This window comes from Pleurodeles waltl, chromosome 12, assembly GCF_031143425.1.
Source record: "Pleurodeles waltl isolate 20211129_DDA chromosome 12, aPleWal1.hap1.20221129, whole genome shotgun sequence".
Taxonomy (NCBI): domain Eukaryota; kingdom Metazoa; phylum Chordata; class Amphibia; order Caudata; family Salamandridae; genus Pleurodeles; species Pleurodeles waltl.
This window is the reverse complement of record NC_090451.1, coordinates 182,240,266-182,256,585: the sequence shown is the minus strand read 5'-3', so window position 1 is coordinate 182,256,585 and position 16,320 is coordinate 182,240,266.

Here is a 16,320-nt window from a genome sequence, read left to right as displayed (position 1 = left end):
CCTTTCTTCTGATGGGCGCTCACCTGCATGGATGACACGGAGAAAAGGAGACAGTCATGTAGCCTGGCACCTTAGGGACTGCATTGGACACAACACATCTCCTGAACATACGCACATTTCAACATTCTGTTTGTCCTCACAGCCCTCAGCCAGGTCCTTCCACAAGTCACTATTCCTCATCCCAAGGCCCCCGTCCACATTCATACCACTCACAGACAGTACAATCATAGTGGACTCACCTGCTGCCCTGGTGCCCCATACAACTGGGCATACAGGGGTAGGACACCCTCCACAAGCTTCTCTAATTATTCCTGTGAGACGTCTGGGTCCCTATCCCGTGCAGCAAGTGGCCTCTTGGCTACCAGTGGCAGAACACAGCAATACACGCAGTGGAGGTCTTCTCAGCATGAGTGCCAGGAGTCAAGGGAATATGAGTACATGAAATGGCGGTCATGGCCACTGTGGACATCACCGTCACCACCGGCGGTGATCACCATTGGCTCATGTCTCCCATAGACAACCATGTTAACCATGTTAACCATGTTAACCAATGAGGATTCACTCACTTACATCTGTCATGTGCATGCAGGGCAAGAGGGTGCCATTTTACTTCTACAATGTGTATAGAGGGGGTTTATGAGGAGGGTCATGGATGTTTTACAGTGACCTGTGCACAGCTCCACTTGGTCCACACAGTTCTTTATGCCCATAATCATTGGTCAATCTTGCCATCCTTGAAGAGTGGCATGTCATCCAGTGCTATCGGCTAAACCGTCAGACCATCATGGAGCTTGTGAGGCTGTTGAAGCCAGATCTGTGGCCTGATATTTGTCATCCCAATGCCGTCACACTCACAGTACATGTGTTGGCAGTCCTCCACTTCCTTGCCTCAGGGTCCTTCCAAATTACAGTGGACTGGGCTGGCGGAATGTCCCAGCCCATGTTCAGCCACGTCTTGAAGAAAATTCTATATGCCCTACTCAAACATATAGGCAGCTACATCAGGTTCCCCCAACGTGACGATCTGCCCACTGTGAAAGCAGCCTTCTACGCTGTAGCACATGTGCCACATGTGATCGGGGCTATTAATGGGACGCACATTGCCCCGGTGCCACCCAGGAGGAGTGAACTGGTGTTAAGGAACCATAAAAACGTCTACTCAACCAATGTTCAGGTGGTATGTCTCGTCGACCTCTACATCACACAAGTGACTGCCTGGTTCCCAGGTTCAGGGCATGATTCCTACATTCTGCGCAACAGCAGCATCCCACACCTGATGGCATCACTGCAAAGGGATCGTGTCTGGCTCATCAGTATGTAACATGTCATATGTGTGCCTCTGTATTCTGAACACTTTTTAATATGCCTATTATCTCTGTGCACACAGGTGACTCTGGTTATCGCAACCTGCCATGGCTACTGACACCTCTCAGGCATCCGACTACAACAGCAGAAAACGTTTCAATTAGGCCCATGGTAGGACCTGATGGGTCATCAAATGCACCTTTGGAGTGCTGAAAGCCAGATTCCGGTGTCTGCACCTTACTGGAGGGGCCCTACTGTACAGACCAGCGAAAGTGTGCCAGATCATTGTAGCGTGCTGCATGTTACACAGTTTGTCTCTCAGACATCACATCCTATTACTGGATGCTGCGGAGGGTGCAGCTGTGCCATTGGCTGATAAAGGAGACATGGGGAGTGCTGAGGAGGAGGATGACGAGGATGCAGCTGGTTCCAGAGCAGAGATGATGCAACAATACTTTCACTGACAGACAGGTATGTGCAAAAGCCATTCTATGTAACCAGTAGCAATGTCTGCTGTTAGCACGGCTGCTACCAGGGATGTGGGTATTGGGTGAACCCATTACTTTAGATGTGGTGCTGTTATCTGTATCTGTATTACAGAACTTTTAAATGATTGCTCCCTTTCTGGCACTGTCACATACATTGGTAGGCCAATGGTCTACCTGTTACACATGTCATGGCTGTATATTTTGTACTCATGGTAGATAAAGACATAGGTAGAAACTGTGCTCAAAGGTGTTTATTTTATTTATACAACTGCAAGGGCTGATGAGTGGGGTCATGGTGAGTGGGATCATCTGAGTACATAGCCCAACTTTGGGGAGTCGAAGTCCAGTATGATGGCCATGTGAAAACGGAGTTATGACAGTGGACAGTCAACAGGGTGTCACTGTGACACACAAGGAGGTATGCCCAGAAGTGGCTCACTTCCTGGCGGTGGTCTTGGCATCATTGGAGGCTGGATGTCTGGTTGGACATCCTCACTTGCTTGGGGGCTCCTCAGCTACAGGGGAAAGGGTGCTGGTGTCCTGCATGTCCTGTGGCAGGCCCTCCATTCAACTTGCTGAGGCTGACGTGGAGGGCTCAGATGTGATCTGGCCAATGGTAGGGGCCTGCTGGTGGGAGGTGAACTGATGCAGGATGGTGGTAAGTTCCGTCTCCACCCTGCTATGGAGGCCATGGTGGCATTGTGGGTCTGCCACTGCTGCATGACCTGCTGATGGTTCTCCCTCTGAAGCCTCGGGTCTCCTGCAGGGTAGTGAGGATCTGGGCCATGGTGTCCTGGGTGTGGTGGTATGCACCCAGAACTTGGGTGAGAGCCTCCTGGCCAGTCTGATGTTGTTGCTGATCCCTCCCTGGGACCACAGATCCCCTTCCACTAGCCATGGCCCCGTGTGCCTGTGCTGCTGGCACAGTGTGCCCACTCCAGTAGCATCAGGGCCTTCATTGTCTGGGGAGGGTTTCCTTGACTCAGGCCCCTGTACTGTGGTGCACACCTCTAATTGAGTGGTCCCTGAGGCACAGGTTTGGGGAGGAGGGGCTAGCTGAGGTGTTGTAGCCACACAGGAGAGTGAGTCTGCGGTCTCCAGATTGGGGCTGCTGGTGGTGGTCTGACCAGTCGCCCCAGATGGCCCAGGCAATTCGTCGTCCTCCAGACTTCCACTGGGGTCTTCATCCTGGGAGGGCTGTCTGACCCGGCATCCTCTGCTGGGTGGCAGTAGCAGGGTTAGTTGTGGATGGAAAGGGTGAGAGTTAGTACATGGATATGTCATTGTGGTGTCATGGTGTGCTGCTTACAGTGGGTGGATTCGTTAGCCAGGGATGGCAATGACATTTGCAGCAATGCAGACACTGCATGGTGAATGGGCCTTGGACCATACTTGTCACATCATATGTAGTCGTGGGTTTGCTGTTTGACATTGCTGTAATTGCCATAGGTAGTGAGGCGGTGTTGGCTAGCAGTTGGGGTGGGTTGTGGGATGATTGTCCAGGCAGGTGCTCCATTGTGAGGTGTGAGTATGACTTGGATCCCACGTGCTTAGTGATGGATTGTGGGAGTGGTAGTTGCGGAGATAGTAAAGGTTTAGTGTGCGTTGTGCGGGTTGGGTGTGTGGATGGTGGGAGAGGGGTGGTGTGGCATGCGGAGTAGGAATGTGGGGTGATAGTGGGGGGTGCATTCTTGTGGTTTGTGATAGAATGGGGAGTGATGGGTGCTTGGGAGGCATGCTGGACTGGAGAGGTTAGTGCTCGGGGGGGTGTTGCTTCCTTACCATAGTCAATCCCTCAGATGATTCCAGTCAACCTTCTCCTCCCAGGAAGTCAAGTTAAGGGGAGGAGGTGGGGTCCACCGCCAGTCTTGTTGAGGGCGATGTTGTGCCTGGACGCCATGGAACAGACCTTCCCCCTTAGGTCGTTCCAGCTCTTTCTGATGTCTGCCCTTGTGCGTGGGCAGCTGTCGACTGCATTCACCTTGTCAACGATCCTCTGCCATAGCTCTGTTTTCCTGGCCATAGATGTTTGCTGCACTTGTGCTCGCGTCAGTTGTGGCTCTAATCTGACGATCTCGTCCACCATGACCTGCAACTCATTGTCGGTGAAGCGTGGGTGCTCGTGGCGTGACATGTTGTGGGGGTGTGTGCACCATGTGAAATCAATGCTCAATGTGCAGTGGAACGTGTGTCTCTGGGTCGTGGTAGTATTCGCAAGGGTTTGCAGGGGTGTGAGGGTGTGTGATTATGGTGCAGTGAACAGGTGTGTGTAGTGTGTATGTGTTTCAGGTGTGTGGTATTCGATTTGTCCTATCTGGTGTTGCCTTCTATTGGGGGTGATTTTCTAGCCCGCCGGAGCGCGCACCACCAATAGTTTCATGCAGTGCATGCTCCACTGTGCTGAAATGGAACTCGTAATATGGCATTCGGAATGGTGTTATCGTGGCGGGCCCAGGGGGGCAAACAGTTGCTCTTTCGCCTTCAGTTGCACTGGCAGTGTTGGATTTCTGTCTATGTTTCATCGGCTTGATGATTGTGACTCGTATCACGGCAGCCAACGCTGACAGGATGGTGGCGGGATTTTCCATGGCGGTCTTGCCCGAAGACCGCCAAACTTGTAATGAGGGCCTCGGTTCTTATTTTCACTTAAGTTTGGAAGGCGAATATATTTCTGTTGTTACCATTGTTGAACTATTTGGCTGAAAAAGCGAGAAAGCGTTTCCAAATCCTGACTGGGAGGAGAAAATGTGTTAGCAGGTGGAACTAGTTAATCAGGCAGTAGGCAGTTCTTTATGTATCATCATCGATAGAGTATGTTTTTCACACATTATGTGTTCAAATTATGAGGAATTAAGCTGTGCTACTTGATATTGTACTATATCACTTATATAGTGGTTCATACACCTTTGGCAATCTGAGCAGAAATGGAAAAGAAATGATTTCTAAAAGACCTACCCATGCTGGGTCCAAATGAGGGCAAATCTCTCTCTCTCTCTCTCTCTCTCTCTCTCTCTCTCTCTCTCTCACACTCTCTTTCTCTCCCTCTCCCTCTCTTTCTGTATCTTACTGTTGTATACTTAAAATTCCTGGCCGGTGAACGCTTTACTCAACCCATTCAATTGAATGGTGTTAGAAACGCTACTTGGAGCCAAGTAATGTGACAAAATAGTGTTGTACACACTTTTCATTGTCCAATTCAATTGAATAATGCCAGAAATGACAACTACTGAGCAAAGTTACAGAAGAATTACATATATTTAAATATGTACATATATCAAATGTCTTTTGTCATGACATGCAGAAGCTAAACATTTTTGGCTGCAAGTTTACGATTTCCCAGCAAACTATGACTTTAAAGGCTAGTGGGGATTAGGGAAAGGTCAGTCACATACCAGTCTATAAAGCATCACTCAAAGTTACCAAATACAGTAAATTGTGATGAACATCTTACTACATGTCAGAACAATGCTTGAAAGGTGTAATAAAATCCTGCATTAATGGACAGTCTTAGTTGTGCAATATTCTGTACTTTGAATGGTGGGCAGGTTCAGGTAAAGCATAGCCAACAGGTTGGTTTGTTCAAAGCCTAAGGACAAACCAGTGTGCTTCACTGATCATCTGTTCTATAATTCCTCATTTTTTGTTTCAACTTTTATTTAATAAACTTTTTGCAGAGTAAGTCATCCAGCAGCAGAATATTAACCTGAAATAATGTAAGATGACAAGGTCATTGTGTCTCCAAAATTAAATCTGGTCCTCTGATCTCAGTCTGTTCTCAACATAAACCTAACCTAGGATGGAAGCTGAAGGTGATAGAGCTGCCGTCTCTCTGTTCAGGGCACCTTGTTTCAACAACAATTCATTATGGGAGTTGTATCATTGGTTTGCTTCCTTCAACCAATTAGAAGAGCCTGCCTGATAACAATGATTTATGTTTTGATATATTTATTTTGTAGAACACTTGTGTACTAAAACTGTCTTCTGGATCTACACCAAAAAACAGAGCAATATAGCAACAAGGTCCAGGCTAAGCCTTATGTGGCGTGTTAAGATGCCTTTCATTGTTTTACAGTTAATCATGTGGTCATTCTTCCTTCAGCGCTAGGAAGGAAACTTACATAACATAACATAGTCATCTAAATTCAAAATCTTTGTTCCCAACATGTAGTTTTTCCAATAGAGGCTGGACTTACATTTATACTAGGCTAGGTAAGAATACCCAAAGGTGCCACCAAGTGGCTGTGGCAAATTACTGCACTAGGCCTGCAAATTGTTTTATTTCTTTATATGGGGGAGCCTTCTTCCTTCTATTACACTTATTGTGTGCCCCATTAAAAATCTTTGGGCCAAATGGCGGTTCCTACCATTCATTTACCACTGAAACCACATTTTCAAATGACTTTTGTTAGTCCCATTTGTGCCTTTCAGTACCACACCCAATGTTTGATACACAGTGCACAGAGATATTGGGAAACAGTGTAGGCATGCCAGAGCAACAGAAAAATGTTGTCAGCACTATTTACCAGTGGTAGCATGTATTGATGCATTCTGTAGAAGTTATATGCGTTTTAAAATGCCTGTAGACAGCATTGATTGCAAAACCTGTCATTTGTGTGAATTAATAGAAACCAAAAACTTGAGAAACCACATTGAGGAAACCAAATTATGGCAAAGCAATTTTAAGGAAAGACAATTTTAAGGAAATACAAAAAATATTGAAAATGAAAGGAAACATTTTAAAGGAAAGATAGTTTTAAGAAAAAATCAAAAATCACATTAAACTTGAGTGGAGTTTAGGATTACTGGGGGGGTTTGGGTTCAGGGAAGAATAATGTTTTAGAGTGATGAGGGCTTTTTAGGGGTCAGGAATAATTGGAGTTTGGGCACAGAAAGGGTTTTTTGGGGTTCAGATGATGGGTGGGGGGGATTTTGGTGTGCTAAGATGTTCTAAGCATATGAGATGGTTGGGTTTAGGTGTGGGAAGGGGCTTTTAGCATTTAGGAATGGGTAGTGGTAGGGGTAGTGAATGATATATGGTTTAGGGATATTGGATTTTTGGGCTAGAAAAGATTTTTAGGCTTCAGGGATGGGTGTAGTTTAGGTGTTGTGACAGGTTTAAGGGGTAGGGATTGATGGTGTTTATAGGTGATGAGGGGTAAGTGAATTAAAAACACCCAAAGTAATTGTTTGACAAGTAAAAGATATAAATATAACTTTATGAGCCTCATTACGAGGCTGGCGGTCTTAAGACTGCCAGCCTCACGGTGGTGGACAGGACCGCCGCTGCTGTGGCAGTCCTACATCCACATTATGACCCTGGCAGTCAGACTGCCAGGGTTCCGCTGTCTCCACCAGGATCAGTGATCCCGATGGGTTGACAGCGGGTAAAGGTCGCAATCCGCCATGGCAGCACTGCATGCAGGGCTGCCCTGTGGATTATGACCTCGTTGGCATGGGCTGTGCAGGGGTCCACCTGCCCAGCACCCTCGCAATGTTCAGACAGTGAACACTGCGAGGGTGATGGTGCCCCTTACAGGCAGAAGCATTGCCGCTGGCTCGATTTCGACCTTGGTTTCTGCCCATCAGCCTAACAGGAAACACCTAATCGGTCCGGCGGGGTGGTCGCAACTACGACGGCAGCCACCCTCTTGCGAGTTTGGCAGACGGGCTATCCTGTCCATCAAGCTCATAATTAGGTCCTATGTCTCCTGAAGTAAAGAACTGAAATAAAAATTTCCAGAAAAGTTGTTACACTTAAAAAGTAAACATTCAAAAGCCAATTTTGACCAAAAAGACATTCTATGAATAGGTTTGTACGAAAAGGTAAATGCCATTCATTTTGAAAATTTCCAGTAAACAGCTTAGATGAAATGGTTTATCAGGAATGGTATTCCATGAAATAGTTTTTCTGTGAAATCACATACAATCAAAACTTGAGCTTGAGTTAAAAGGTTGCCCCAGCCTCCACACCTTGTTATGCATCATGCTATCTTAGTAACATTTTCCAAATAATGTGAAGTAGGTAGTGGCACTTCTTGTCTACAGTATACCTGCAATTGCCAAAGAAAAAACATTTCTTTACTTCCTGCAGGGGAAGGGACAGAATCAAATTCATTTGACTAAATATCAGAGCTCCACTGATGCTTATCACTGGATGTTTAAATGTCTACATAGTTACCATTAATGTTTGGGTATACCTGTGGCATCCACGATGATGTATCAGTGAGATGAGGTTCTCAGGAGTAATTGTCATTGTTAGAAATGGGGATGGGGTCTTTGGTTGGCAGTCAGGTTGCCCGCTGTCTAAGCAAGGACCCTCACTCTAGTCAGGGTAAAGGAGAATCACCCTCAGCTAACCCCCTTGGTAGCTTGGCACAAGCAGGCAGGCTTAACTTCAGAGTGCTAGGTGTAAAGTATTTTTACCAACACACACAGCAACTCAATGAAAACACTACAAATAGACACAACACAGGTTTAGAAAAATAGAGAACATTTATCTAAACAAAACAAGACCAAAACGACAAACATCCAACATGCATAGACAAGTCAAGTTATTGATTAAAAAAAACAAAACGAGTCTTCATGTGATTTTAAACACAACACTAACGCTGTTAGCGAGGAAATGTACCTGGGTCGCGTCAAAATAACAGGCACGGGCAAGTGTGCGTCAAAAAAGGTAAGCGGTGCGGCGATTTCTCACCCACAAGTGAGCTCGTGCGTCGATTCTTCTTCTCTAGTCGGGCCGGCGTGCGTTGCTTTTCCTCCCCACAGGGAAGCAATGTGTCAATCCGGGCAGCACTCGGGTCCAGGCAGGCTTTGCGGTGTTTTTCCGCACCCAGCAAGGTTTGCGTCAAAAATCCTGCTGCACGATCTCAGTAAAACTGCACAATGTGGGTTGCGAAGATAACAACCTCCGTCAGTGGGTGTGAGCGTTGCTCTTCATGCTCCGTGCATCGATTTTCCAGCCGCAATGCCGGGGGAGCATCGATTTCAGCTGTGAAGCCGGAGGCGTGTGGGTTTTTTAGCCACGTCTCAGAAGGTGCGCCAAATTATTCCCTGCATGGCAGTCTGTGCGTGGATTTCTCAGTCTTGTTCTGCCAGCTTCTCCTTTCAGGGTCCCAGGAACTGGATGGGCACCCCTTGGCATGTTAGGAGTCTCAGCAGAGGCTCCAGGTGCTGGCAGAGAGAAGTCTTTGCTGTCTCTGAGACTTCAAACAACAGGAGGCAAGCTCTAACTCAAGCCCTTGGAGAGTTCTTCACAAGAAGGAAGACAACACAAAGTCCATTTTTTGTCCTCTAGCAGAGGCAGAAGCAGCAACTACAGGAGGGCTCCACAAAGCACAGTCACAGGCAGGGCAGCTCTTCTTCCACAGCTCTTCAGCTGTTCTCCAGGCAGAGGTTCCTCTTGGTTTCCAGAAGTGTTCTAAAGTCTGTGGCTTTGGGTGCCCTTCTTATACCCATTTTGCCCTTTGAAGTAGGCTTACTTCAAAGGAAAGTCTCTCTTGTTTGTGAAATCCTGCCTTGCCCAGGCCAGACCCCAGACACACACCAGGGGGTTGGAGACTGCATTGTGTGAGGGCAGGCATAGCCCTTTCAGGTGCAAGTGACCACTCCTCCCCTCTCTCCTAGCACAGATGACTCATCAGGAGGTGCAGGCTACACCCCAGCTCCCTTTGTGTCACTGTCTAAAGAGAGGTGCAAGCAGCCCAACTGACAAACTGACCCAGACAGGGAAACCACAAACAGGCAGAGTCACAGAAATGGTTTAAGCAAGAAAATGCTCACTTTCTAAAAGTGGCATTTTCAAACACACAATCTTAAAATCAACCTTACTAAAAGATGTATTTTTAAATTGTGAGTTCAGAGACCCCAAACTCCACATGTCTATCCGCTCCCAAAGGGAATCTACACTTCATATTTAAAGGTAGCCCCCATGTTAACCTATGAGAGGGACAGGCCTTGCAACAGTGAAAAACAAATTTAGCAGTATTTCACTGTCAGGACATATAAAACACATTACTATATATCCTACCCAGGTGTGGCCTGTCCTTTAGGCCTGACGGGCCACGCCCCCCCACCTTTTGCCCCTCATGAAGAGTGTCTGTCAGGCTAAGCAAAGGTCAGCCTGATAGACACTCTTGACGTTCAGGTCAGGCAGGCAGGAGCGGACATGCGCGATTTGCGCAGACTCCTGGCTGCCTCAGCTGAACTTTGCTGGGCTGAAGAGGTCACAGCTCCTATGGGTGTGACCTCCTCGGCTCAGCAAAGGTGCCTCAAGGCCCTCTCCCGGGTGACGAGGAAAGCGTCACCCATTGATTTCGACCTGGGTGCTTCAGGTTTAAGCCCTGAAGCGCCCAGGGTGAGTTTCAATCAGTGACACTTTGTCACAGAGTGGGGTGGGGTCAGCAGTCTCACTGAACCCATCCCACTTTGTGACGAGGCTGGGACTGCTGCCTTCCCTCACTGGCTGACCTAAGGTCAGCCAGTGAGGGAAGGCAGCAGTCCCAACCCTCCTGGGACCTCCGAGCTGAAGGTAAGTGTGTGTGTGTATGTGTGTGTGTGATCTTTTTAAAAGAATGTTTTGTACGTGTGTGTATGTTTGAATGTTGAGTGTTGTTAATGGATGTGTGTGCGTGTGTGCGTGTGTGTGTGTAAAAGTGTGAGTGTGGTTTACAGGCCCTGAGCACCTCTAGTGCACTGTACTAGGGACTTACTAGTAAATCAAATATGCCAATCATGGATAACCAATTACATACACATTTTGTACAGGAGCACTTGCACTTTAGCACTGGATAGCAGTGGCAAAGTGCCCAGAGTAACAAAAACAGCAAAAACAGAGTCCAGCACACATCAACAACCTGGGAAACAGAGGCAAAAAGTTAGGGAAACCCACGCCAAGGATGAAAAGTCTAACAGTCGTATTCACGCTTTCAGAAAAAACGGAATATCACCTGCATAGATGAACATCGGAAGTCTGCAACACCCAATTAGCCTAACCATGCGGCTGAAATAAATGAAAAACAGGGCAGGGTTCAAAGCCATTTAGGCCACAAAGAACATCAGTTATCCATTGCAATGCGTCCACATTACAACAGTGGCCAAAGCTCCACGGTAGGACCGCCAGCACGGCACTTTTTCACCAGCCGACGGCCTGGTGGTGCCAGCAGTCTTAATTCGCCAGGGCAGCACTGCCGTGGGGATTATGAGTCCCGGGCCCGCCAGCTTTTGTATGGTGGTTCCACCGCCATGCAAAGGCTGACGGAGACAGGGTGCCATGGGCACCATGGGGGCCCTTGCACTGCCCATGCTCTTGGCATGGGCAGCGCAGGGACACCCATGGACAGTCCCATTTTGCTTTTTTCACTGCCTGAATTACAGGCAGTGAAAAGCGCAATGGATGCTGCTGCACCCGATGCACCGCAACATTGCCACCGGCTCAATTACGAGCTGGTGTCAATGTTGTGGGTAGTTTCCCACTGGCCCAGCGGGAAACTCATAATAGGGCCAGAGTGGTGGTCTTCTGACCCAAAGAGGAGGCCACCCACCAAACTCATAATGAGGCCCTAAGTCTTCTACCACCACCTGATGCCACCCCAGGCTCAAAGGAGCAACTTGAAAAGTATGCACATGCTTGGACATACCTGGAATAAAATATATATTGTCATGTACCAATTGCAAGCAGTTTATGGACAACACTAAATACTCCATCCACTTTCAGCGCAATTCTAGTTAGGGTGAATGTCAAAGCCAGAGTTAGTAGCACTGAAGAATGAACTTTGCCAGGAGTGTAATGGCACTGGAGCCAATCCGGGCACTGTAACGGAAATGTCCAGGGCAAGTCTGAAACTTTGTATCTTGCAAAACATGGAACAAGTTACCAGCTCCAGATGAAATAGCAAATGAGCCAACACATGTACTGTGCTCACAAAAAGTATCCTAACTTTACAACATTAGGGGGGTCATTACGACCTCGGCGGTCTTTTTGCAAGACCACCGAGGTACCGCCGTGCTGAAGACCGCCAGTGGTGGCGGTCTTCCGTGCCGCGTATTAAGACCGCTGGCAGCCCGTCGTCCTTTTTCGTATCGAAGGCCGCCAGCAGCCATACTGGCGGGCGGCGGGAAAGTGGAGGTTGCTCAACCTCCACCGCCACGTCAACAGAACACCGCCCACTGAATCACGTCCCATGATTCGGTGTGGCGGTGTTCTGGTGACGGTGTTCTGGTGGCGGAGCTGCCCCCATGGATCCCGTCCCCTCCCGGAGGATCAACGGACAAGGTAAGTTGATCGTCCGTTAGGGAAGGGGGTGAGGGGGTGTTGTGTGCGTGTGAGAGTGTAGAGGGGGTGAGTGAGTGAGTGTGTGCGTGCGGGGGTGTTGTGTGTATGGGATATGTGTGTGGGTCGGACGGGGTGCATGTCTGTTTGTATGTGTGCGGGTATGTGTTGTCGGGGTGTATGTGTGCGTGTAGGGGTGTTTATATGTGCATGTTCGGGGTCGGGTGGGGAGGGGGGTTGTGGCACCTTTGGGGGTGGCAGGGGGGTGGGGGGTTGGGGGCAGGATTCGTGGGGGGTAGCGGGGGTGGGGGAGACCCCTATCAGTGCCAGGGAAGAAATTCCCTGGCACTGTTAGTGCCTACCGCCATGGATCTCATGGCGGTTCCCAACCACCTGAGATCCATGGCGGAATGCAGGGTCCTGATACCGTCGGCGGTCTAGTGATGACTGCCGGGCTGGAGACTGCAATCTCCAGCCCAGCGGTCTTCACCGCCATGGCAGTCGGAATGGTGAAGTGGCGGATGACCGCGGCGGTAACCGCCGCCGTCATAATTCCATTTTTTTTTTCTGCCAGCCTCTTTACGGTCTTACCGCCGCTTTACCACTGACCGCCAGGGTCGTAATGAGCCACTAGATCTCCTCAAGAGTAGCGACATCATGGGTACAATCGCAAACAGTAATGTTTAGCCATTTCAAAATTAGAATTATTTACACTACTGTGTGACACTGCACTGCAAAGGATGTGAGACTTCCATAAATGTTGTAGCTCTTTGAATCTTTGTAGTGTTGCCTTCCTCAGGTCATGGAATATCAGACACTTTTGTACCTTTACATTAAAATCATTGTTGTCTTCTCCACTGTATTTAATATCCTGCTCGTCTTATCCATCACAGTTAAGGACATCAGAACTTCCTCTTTAATCGCTGCCTAATAAATTAAGTCCATTCTTTTCAAGGTGAGGAGGCCCTGCAATAGGAAGCTACCCCTGAACACTCAGGGACTGATTAGGAGTTTGACGAACGGAAACACCCATCTGCAAAACTGCCCAGAGGGAACGGTGAGGTAGTATTGTTGCCGGCTCATAATAAAGCCGGTGGCAAGGCTGCCGCATGCAGGGGGCACCAGCATCCTCAAAATGTGCACTGTCTGCACAACAGACAGTGCGCATTTCGAGGGTGCTGAGCACAGGAACCCCTGCACTGCCCATGCCACAGGCATGGGCAATACAGGGCCCCCCTGTAGTCCCATGCACTTGTTTTCCACCAGTCTTTTCATGGCGGTTGAGCCACCATGAAAAGGATTGCGGAGAACAAGGCTGTAATCAGCAGAGCGGTGCTGAGTTCAGCGCCATCCTGGCTGATTACAACCTGCACTGCCGTCAGCCCATCGGGATCTGTGATCCTAGCGGGGACGTGGTAGGTTGGCGGTCTGCCCACCAACCTTTGTAATGTGGCAGTCCGACTGCCACAGCCACAGTGGTCCGACATTCACCAGTCTCATAATCAGGCACTCAGTTGGATGTTCTGTATACCCCACGAAGGAATTGGTATCTGGGGAAGTGTTCTGGTGGTTCTATCAAATTTTGTTAAATAACTAATGGCCCTAGGGGATGTTACACAAAAATGTCGACTTGAAAGTCTTGTCTTACAATGATATCATTGTCTTTTTATTGTGCTATCCAACCTATTGTCATATGAAATATTACATGTAAGAATATTGCTTTTTGGTGCTGTATTCATATTGTTGTTAACGATATAGTTGTATTTAACATAGGTGTATGTAATATGACTTTCTTATATTATTTTAGTATTATAAATGGTATATGATTTGTATTCATTTATGATTTTATTAAAGTGCTTAAATATTTTAGAAGCCAGATTTTGTTTTGTAGGGGTAGAGATTAGTTGGGTTCTTTTACATTGTTTATTTTTTAAATATATATATATTTTTTATTTGAATTTACTCTTCAATTAACTTAGTGTGTCAAAGTTTTTGTGTGTGTTTTTATGGTGGGATTTAGGGTGTATGGTGGAACGTTTTTTTTTTTTAAAGTAATATAAACATATTTCGAATTTTTGGAAAATGTGTTTCTACATATAATGTTTTTATAATGTTTTTAATTATATTTGTTTTTCATTAATGTTAATAAAGTAAATGTTTCAAAGTTCAGTTCGTTATACATTCTTGAATATTTTATATGATATATTCAAATTGTATTTATGTGCTTTGAAAGTATGTTGTATGTTTTAATGCAAATGTTAATGTTTTGTTTCTAAATTAATTGTAATTTGAAATAAATGTAAAAAATATGTTATGTTTTTAATTACGTGTTTGAGGAAATAATGTTTATTTGTAATTTTGGTGTTTTTTTTAATTACTTAATTAGAAAAGGTAGTTAGTAAATGTTTTAATTTAATATTTTAAAATTATCAGATTAATTATAATAATTTAAAAGTATTTAAATATTGTTATTTATTGTAAATCAATTAAGTTGTTTAATTAATGCAGTACAATTCTTCATTATTATTCAATTTATGTATTTATGTTTGCACTTTTTTGTTGTTTTCAACTTTTGAAAAATAATTTGCTATGTTATTTTTATTTTAATCTTAGTTAAAATTGCACTGACCCTTATTTGTGGTTTTATGGAAGAGAGAATAGTCAATTTGTCCCCCTAAATGTGTAACACCTTCCCCAGTGTAGCCTATATTCTAATGGCAATAGTACATCTACCACCCCTTAGTTTCAACCACTGCTAATGTGCTTACATTGCAGTGGGAATAGTAAATCCACCCCCTTTATGTTCAATGCCTTCCCTAATGTTGTTTAGATTAGAGTGGGAATATTAAACCTCTCCCCCTTTACTTCCAGCACATTTCCCAATGTAATTTAGATGAGGTGGGAATAATACATCTAGCCATCTCAATGTCCAACACCTTTACCAATGTTGCTTAAATTGGACTAGCAATAGTAAGTATACTCCCTTATCGCTGAACACTTTCCCAAAAGTAGCTTAGATTGGAGTTGGTATATCATATAAATACTCTTCAATGTCCAACAACTTCCTTAATCTTAATATTGCTTTGATTTGAGTCATAATAGTAAATAGACCTCCTCTAAAGGTCAAAACGTTCCCCAGTGTAACTTAGATTGGATGGGAATAGTTTATTGATACCCTTTAAGGTCCTACACCTTCTTTAAAGTACCCTAGAAAAAAGTGGAAATAGTGAATCTACCCCCCTTAAAGTCTGACATTTTCACTAATGTAGCCTAGATTGAAATGGGATTACTAAATCTAACCCTTCAAGTGTTCAGCACTTTCCCCAGTGTAGTTTAGATTGGAGTGGGAATAGTAAATCTACCCTTATTAATGTTCAACACTTTTTCACACACAAATTGATGTGAAATATTAAACCTAATCCTTTTATCATCCAACTCCTTCCCAGTATAGCTTAGGTTGGAGTGAGAAGAATAAATCCATCCCTCTTAAAGTCCAACACGTTCCCCAAAGTAGCTGAAATTGAAGTGAGCATAATTAATTGAATCAATGTCCACTGCTTTCCCCAGTGTAGCTTAGATTGGAGTGTAAAATGTAAATCCAAAACAATTAAAGGCTGATGCTTTGTCCAATGTATCTTAGATGTGAGTGGGAATAGTGAATCTTACCCTATGCACTCCAATACTTTTTCCAAAGTAGCTTAGATTGCAGTGGAAATAGTAAATCTACCCTCATCCCTTAAACTGCAGCACTTTCCAGGATGTCTCAAAGAATCTAATCAGAATAGTAAATCTACCCCACTTAATGTCCAACACTTTCATCAATGTTGTTTAACTTGTAGTGGGAATAGTAATTTAAATTCTATCAGTGTCTAGCATTTCCCTAGTGTAGCTTAGAGTGGACTTGGAGCAGTGAAGCAACCCTCTTCAAAGTGTAAAAGGTTTCCCAATATAGATTAGAGCGGAGTGTTGTTGCATTTTTAAAAATAATTGTCACTCATTTTTTTATATCATTTTTATTTTTACAGTAACAATATTTTTTTACAGAAACGACTACATTTTCAATGCTTTTTATTTTGTATTATATTTATATAACATTTTATTCTATTCATTGTTATAAACATGTTTATATTTATTTGTATTCTATGTTCATATTTTTCCTTTTCAAACAAAACAATTTAAATATATTTCACATTTTTATTATGCTGTATTTTTTGTAATATTTTTATGAAATCCTTCAGAAAATAAGTATTTTTC